The sequence below is a fragment of the Rhipicephalus sanguineus genome, chromosome 7, assembly GCF_013339695.2.
Source record: "Rhipicephalus sanguineus isolate Rsan-2018 chromosome 7, BIME_Rsan_1.4, whole genome shotgun sequence".
Lineage (NCBI taxonomy): Eukaryota > Metazoa > Arthropoda > Arachnida > Ixodida > Ixodidae > Rhipicephalus > Rhipicephalus sanguineus.
The window spans coordinates 44,580,034-44,588,103 of record NC_051182.1 but is presented as its reverse complement, the minus strand read 5'-3'; the positions used below and the strand labels follow the sequence as shown (position 1 = coordinate 44,588,103).

At 45.2% G+C, this 8,070-nt stretch overlaps 1 long non-coding RNA gene across 1 annotated transcript; it reads right to left on the bottom strand.

Moving 5' to 3' along the window:
* Nucleotides 1-633: 633 nt before the first annotated feature.
* LOC125759279 (uncharacterized) lies at nt 634-2,311 on the bottom strand. Its single transcript, XR_007416857.1, has 3 exons — nt 2,253-2,311; nt 1,416-1,478; nt 634-708 (listed from the first exon to the last, which is right to left on the bottom strand). It is a non-coding gene; the product is annotated as an uncharacterized LOC125759279 (long non-coding RNA).
* Nucleotides 2,312-8,070: the final 5,759 nt, after the last annotated feature.

The window sequence follows — 8,070 nt, the reverse complement described above, 5'->3', positions numbered from 1 at the left end:
AAGAGCTGACGTTGCATTGCGGGACACTGCAAAGGCTACTGGCTGCATCCAAATTCTCGATATGTCAGACACAGCCATTAGAACGGCTGCATTTGCGACACGAGAAGTCCTTGTGTTTCCATCATATGTGTAGCCAATCACTATATCTTTTGATTGATCGTACATCAAATGTCTTTTCAGGGCTATTTAATCGAATAAAAGACAGCATGCTTTGTCTTGCAGAGGCCAAGCTTTAATGATTGATTCTATTGCATCCATGGCACCTGGAATGATACCAGGTGTCATTGGGATGTCTGCCAGCCAGCACCTTAGTGTCCGCACATGTGGCAAGTGAAGCATTTCTCTGAGGAAGCGTGAATTGAGAGTGAATTCTTTCATCCATTTGGACCAATGTTTTTTTTTTATTTTGGGAATGTACCTAGCCTGATTCGTGCTTTAAGCAGTTCAAAAAAGGTCCTTTGACAAATCCGGTTCAAGCTTGTTTAAAACCTCCTGCTGCGTTACCCGCCTCGCCTCGTCCCTTTTTTTCATCTGACCAACTGCCTTGCGGTACCTTTCACTTCATGAGTAAAGTGTTAGCAGCTTCTTTTTGGTGCGAAGGGTGTGCGCAGAGCTGCGTTTTCTTCGCCCACTTTTTTGGCGTTTCTTGCATCTGCTCCGCGCTGCTGCCCTCCTTGGAAAATTGGAGGCCGCTCGGACCAGGCTCAGCTGAAAAAAAAAGACATGGAAGAATGCGAAGGTATAGGCTTTCATCAGTCTTGTAGAGAAGAAAAATCACGATTAAGCTATCAGGGCGCAATCACAGGGCTACTAATATACGGACCACTATGTGCTGCCATGCCATTTTTCATTGGAAGCAATGTGTATTCTGCGACTGAGACAGGAATCATAATTGATTTATACATTCCAAGCATTTTATGTTCAAAGAATCATCCATGATTAAGGGAATATCACAAAGCATTGCAAAAATGAACATTTCATGAAATGCTGAACAGAGGCAATGACATTTACAAAGTGGAGGATTTTGAATTATTCATCTCGTAAATAGCTATCTGGGCTGCATAAGCCACATTTACTGAATGCACACCTTGATTGTGCATCATATTTCGCTGGCCTATCTCGCAGAGCTACTCTCATCACAACAAATCGGACAGCACAATTTTCAGTGTGAACCATGTAGGTCCAGCTGCACCCACCTTATATTTGAAATATAAATAATTGCGTGAACTAAATCACGGGTTGCAGGCCCTGAACTATATGTATGGTTTTGTCAACATTATAGGTTGTGACAATATTACACAGGCTTAGGTGTTCATATCTACTAGGAAAACATCAAGACTACTGGTCCATACTTCCTTATGCAGATGCAGGATGTGTACTTTGCAATAATTCTCTCTGTCACTTTTTGCACTTACCATCACTTGGTGAAACCTGTGACGGTGGTGTGGGCCTTCTTGTGGGTGTGCTTGGCGAAGCGGCTGTTGAAAAAGAAATAAATATGCTATAAAAGGCTGGCAAGCAGGTATTTTAGTACCCTCACTTTGCATTGCACGTGTGAATACTGAGCAACAGACTTATGGAGCAATTTTCACATTTGCCTGAGGAAAACTACTCAGTGTTTTCATCTCTATGGAATGAGCTCAACAAAGAAAGCACTGAGTCTATGCATTGATGTAGAAAAAGAAAAGATATCTATACCACGCAACAAAGTTTTCTTGCAGGGAGGTTGGTTTGTTGTGAACTCATACCGAGCTCCACAAACACTAGAGGAGTAAGGACGGAAACAGGACAGAGTACAAACTATTTATACTGTGAGATGCCAAAAGCCATTTTCGCTGCTCTATCTCCAGGTTTCTTCATTTTGCGTTTGTGCAGCATGCTATCAGTTCATCCATACCATGCAAACAGTGCACTCAGACATTCTTACTGGAAAGCATGCAAAATGCTTCTCTATGAGTGCAAGCTAACATTTTTTTCCCCTAGAGTACATTTCCTGCATTTAAGGTTTACGTACAGCAATTGTTCTCATAGCACTGGTAATTGAAAAACAGCTGTGGCATTTCTACCTACTGTTCTAATTTCAGAGTAGATCTGCTCGAGTGTGCAGGTGTAGAATACAAAATAGTACCGCTCTTTGTTTTTATTTTTTGCAAGCTATTCGTGCAGTATTACAGTGGCACCACCAACCAAATATTCTGTACCCTTTCATTCCAAGCAGAAAGGTGAAACAGATCCTTGTTCGGTACACCTACCTTCCACACTAGGGGGGCAGTCTCAGCAGCAGGGACGGCAACTCGCTTGCAGTAAACTGGTTGTCTGCAATTAAAGTACTCGAACTTAGTCACCCTACGGTGAAAAAACAGCTGGTAGAGTAAATACACTTGCAAACTTTTAAAGGCATGGCACTAAGCTTAATTAATGTGCTTGTTTTTAATTTCCACTAAATTATAATTACAGATAATTACATATATCCCGAAAATATTCTCTGAATTAAAACTTGATATATGAAAGACAACTCTATCGAGTTCTTGTTTTTCCGCTGCTTTTGCGAGTCGAAACGATATTGTAAGCTTATAAGGAATTATGGTGTGTAAACGCTAAGCGCAAACAGCGCATTGAAAAAAAAATACAGAAAAGTGAAAGGGCGGCGGTGGGGATGGGTCCAGATTAGAGAGGAAAAAAAAAGTGGCCCCGCGCGATAAGCGCGGCCTGTTTCATGAACATTCAAAACCGAGCTTGGCCATGCCTTCGCCCGTTGGAAGCATCACGAAGGAGTAATGAAGAGATAAGCGAAACTGTTTCCGGGAGCTTCCCGAGAGCGAAAAGGGGCAGGTGGGTATCACGCTTGGTTCAAGGTCCCCCGTCGAGCAGCGCGGCAAGGTACGCCGAAGGGAAGGAATGAGGACAATTTACGGCGACAAAAATCCGAGCAGGCGGTCGGTGTGTAAACAGACACACAGATGAGGAACGCGGTGGTTTTCACTTGTGCAACACCGCAGCACACGTTCGAATCTGAGGGCAGTGTCCCGAGTTCGCCACTGGGGCCTTCGCAATAACTTTGCGAGCGATACTTTCGTCGGCTGCGAGCACCACCCATAAACTACACGGACGTGATGTGTGCGCACGCATTAAAGCGCTTAAAAAAACAGCTGCAGCGAGCACAACTATCCCACTCCGTTAATGTTACTAGCACGCATCAGTTAAAGTAACACGTAACAAAACACCCTGAAGACACGGTTGCATGACACGGTAATCCGAATTGGTTAGCTTTCATGAGATAGTAGAGGTAACGTCAGGCAGTGAGGCACGCACATATATACTAACGTGAGCAACCATAACTAGCGAACAGCTCCGCTTTTTAGAGGTGACGCCGCGTCGAGCCACAAACTGCAGCCCGCCCACTAATTTTAACTTATTATCGTAACCATTTCTCAAACAGATAGCATGCAGCAACGAATGGCAGCAAGAAAATTCGCTGTTCATTCAGCAGTTTCAAATCATAACGGTCAACGACAGTCAAATCAAAACTTTGCGAACATCTTGGGAAATATATAATAGTGAACGTATAAATACCTGTGGTCAGCAGGGATTCTGAAGAAGTGTTCGCCTTCATTCCCCGAGGAATCGCAACACTTCACGCCGCAATAAACGTGCGACATCGCTGCTCCTCGCTGCGGTGGTAAAGTTTGCGTTTCTATGCGCTCTCGTGCTTGCGCGTCGTCTGCTTGTGCGCTGCGCAGGCGTGATGGCGGCGGTACCTAGCGGAGCCACGCACAGTCATGTTTACAAAACTTCTTTAAAACTTTGCCTTGTAATACTCGTGGCTGGTTATAGTTTAATGCAGAAGCACGTTTTTATTCACTACTGTGTACTACCGTGGCCGCGTTATTTTATTTTAATTAGGCTTACTGAGGCCTTCACTTCCCGCCCGTACCAAGTTCGCTGCAATCGTTTCGACGGTAGCGACGCCCCATGGCCCGGACGCCAAACTGCCATCATGCCTCGGGCCTGGTTTAATCGTGATCATAGGCGTTACTCGTCGCGATGGAGATGTGCCACTAGACATCAACGTGGGTGCATCCACGTCAAACAGTGCTATAGCTGGCAAACACCAATGGACATTGTAGAGGCTCTCATATACAGTGATCGCACCACGCCCTGATAGCCCGTGGTGCGATCACTGTACTAAGATGACTGACATGGTCGCTTATGCATTTCCGTAAGGTAACTCGAACGCGAAAGCCATCTTCTTCTTTTTTTTCAGCCATTGTATTATTTCTTCTCCTTCCCCCTCCGAATGCTTTCTTGACATAATGTGGTTTTCCACTGCCGCAAGGATTGGAGCCATTCCAAGCTTTCCACACATCAGCTGGTTCTGCATTTCCTCCGTGATCGGATGGCCGATCACGGAGGCAATGCAAAGGAACCATATCATGTGATGACCTCATCGTGTGACGTGACTTTATGACGTCACAAATTCTAGTGGTGTGTCATGACATGATGACGTCATTAGTAATGATATTTTGCAGCACTAGTGTTGACGCTGCCGATGCGGGACGCCGATGGGCAATTTTGGCGTTTGAGGAGAATCTAAGGCTTTCACCTTAAAATATTCAAACTTGTTACAGCGCGGTATAGAATAGCAATAAGCAGCCAAAGGGGCCAACGAAATGGTGGGAAACAGCTCTCTTTCTCTTCTTCCTAGACACATTCACCGATTTTCTTTACTATTTACCAAGCTATATGATCGACGGTGTCAAATGAAACACGAACAGTGGAGCGCGTTTGCCAAGCATTAGGAACTATATAGTGTGCCCCGTCCTGGCATCACCATTGACAGGCCCGTACACCTGATTAGGCGGGACTGCGCGATCGGAAGCATGAACACGGCTCACAAGCGCCAAACCGCATGAACGTATCTTTTATCATAAGGGTGCGATCTGTGCCACGCGCACCACTGCTGGCGTTTCATTCGGAGCCGATAGTACATGTAACAAGTTTTAATGTGCATACTACTCGCACAATCTACACTAGTTGTCCTCGATAACCGGCTGATCGATGAAGTTATCAAATTTATTTTGTCGTCAAACGTTTTGTATACACAGGTCCACAAGACTTCAATTGGGAGTGGAGTGTGAATTTTCGTTCAACTCAAGTCTGTTTACACAACGCTAACTTGTATAGATCGCGCTTCGCTTCCAACGAAGTGTAGGGTCTGTTTATTTCGCTTGGCGGGACGTGCGCGCTTTCACGTAAGCTTCAACGCCATCCATTTAGAAGTCCAGTTAGTGACGCTACTAACTCGGGGGCATGATCCTGACCACGATGGCTGTGGGTGTATACAAGATACGTGTAATGATACAGTTTCTTAACCTCCTGTAATGCTAGCAGCCATCTAAAGAATTATCATTAAAAGAAAATACAGCTGGTAGTCGAGGAACGCCGTGTGACGCGAGCGCACTGTAACGAAAATGCTGCCTGCTGTTCTCGCCAGAGCCTAGCAGACGACAAAAGGGGAATCCCCGCGGTTGCGTCACCGGAGCGCTGCCATCGGCGGCGCACGAGGCGAATAATGTGCAATAAGAAGAAGCACGGTGAACGATTTAGAGCATATGACATCTACGTACTATGGGAGAGCCTTAGTTCGGCAGAAAAGTTGGGGATCACTCAGACTCACTCAAAAAATATATTCTGCTCTGATAGCCCACTCGGGCTCAGCCTTACTAAAAATTTCCTCAAGCAGACTCACTCTGACTCAGACTCACTAAACTTTTTCTCAACCGAACTCACTCGGACTCAAAGTCACCAAGATATTACTCAGCCGGACTCACACAGACTCAAACTCACGGCTCGAGTTGACCCTGAGTGAGTCGGCTGATCAGTCCATGATCGTAAAGCTAGCTTTTTTCGACATTGGTGTCAATTCTCTTTAATATCAGTATCTCACATAATCAGTGCTCTACGATACGCCTTTTGATCTTATACCTTCAACTACGAGTTATCAGTAATCCAGTAAGGACACTTTTAAGAAATACCCGGCTCACACGACATATTTTATCAAGAACTTTCCGTGAAAGAGTCTGCGGGGGGAGGTCATGTCATCTTACCCAATTCACGTCTGTGACCAATAAATATTGAGGTGGCGCATGAACGTGCGTGCGTTGAGATACGTGTATAGACTTTGGTATTTATGTAACCCGATATAAGGCTAACATAAATGCTGAAGATCAGTAGATAGGAACGTAGGTCGGCAATCAAAGGTGGAGCTCACTCAGGTTTCTTCAACAAATATAATTTGCGCTTAGGGCACACTAGGACTCAGTCTCACCAATATTTTTCTCAACCGAACACACTCGGACTCACTAAGAATTTCCTCAACCGGACTCAAACTCGCCAAAACTTTACTCACCTGGACTCAGACTCACGGGCCGATCTGAGTCTGAGTGAGTCGACTCATGAGTGAGTTTGCTGACCTATGGAGAGAGCTGCAGACGGCTGTCTATTCGCCGCGAGATCGACCTATAGGGCAGCACCGTCGCCGCGTTAGTGTGGAGAGGCGGTCGGCGGCGCGTATACAAATGCACACAGCGGCGCTTCGTTGTGAGCTGTTTGAGCCAATTTTCGGCGAATAAAATGCGTTGATTGCAGCTTACCGGTAATACATACGCTCTTCATTGTTGAATCGATGCACAAGATCATCTAATGTTACTATTTCTAGTGAGGGAAGCGCAATCTGCCTATGAAAGGGATGCTCGCCCTGTATGACAGTCTGCGCTTACGCACTATACGACGTTTTTCGTTGTTTTCTCTGTACGTGTTTACCTTGTGTTCTGTGTACTACGCACTGTTGTAGCACGTCTGATACACTTAAGTGTTTACATCTTCTTCATTTGTATACCAGCTCATATTCCTGTGCAATGAGTTCAATAGCACTGTTCGCGCGAATATGCATACACATGTGTGTTTAGCACAGAGTTTTCATCAATTGATTACGTGCACGACAGTGATGCAACAAAGGTCCGGTTATTTTATGAAATAAGAGTTTTTTTTTCTCGAACAAATCATGTCCGCTGTCTTCCATCAATTTATAACAACTCCGCACAAATGCTCAAAATAATGTAAAAAAATGATGAGGTTTTGCGTGACATTATACGACCAAAATGTAATGCACGCCGTCGGGATTAATTTCAAACATCTGGGTTCTTCAAAGCGTACCTAAATCTAAGCACACGGGTGTTTCTGCATAAATTTCACCCAAAGTTAAAATTACGCGCGGGAACTCCGTTTTATCGCTGCCGTGTCACTCCACTGTCTGCTTTTTTTTTAGGGGACAGTTTGAGTACCGAAGTGTCAGACTTCACCTAATAGAAATATTTCGCTGTAGCGCGACCATGACCGTAGATTAAAAGGACATCTTAAGCACAACTACAGCTCATCATGAACTACAGTGCCGCAGTTATACACCTAACAACAACGCGAAAGTGCATGAGCTTCGCTTTTGTTTACCACCGACTCGCTAAGACGCGGCATTCACACACGATTTAATGCTCCTTATGTTTGGGACTATGCCAAGCGCACTTTACGACGTGCTTGAACGAGAAAGCGGCACCAACGCTGAAATGATTCTGGCGAACGAAAGGTACGACAACAATACACAGCCCTCTCAAAAGTCGCACTCACTGATCTTATTACAATGCGCATGCAGCCGAGCAAGCCCATTTGCTTCTATACACCATGTTACGTATACGTACGAGCAGTTAAACTCGCGCTAACATAGCAGAACAAACCGCCCTTTGAGAACGTGCAGGACGTGCGCGCACATGCAAACACGACGTGGCTAGCAGACGACGCAGGGAGCAATCCACACTAGGCGCGCTTCAGCCAGTAGCCGCCAGGCGGCGACTCCACTCGATCGCGCGGCCAATAAACATGGAATGTCAGGTATTCACGACAGATTTATAGCTTCAGCCATCTGTTTGTTCAGGATAGAATGGGCACAATTATTGGTATTAGAAAACGTTATTATACCACAGGCGGTTAATGTCAATAAGAAGGCCGCAGTAGACACCA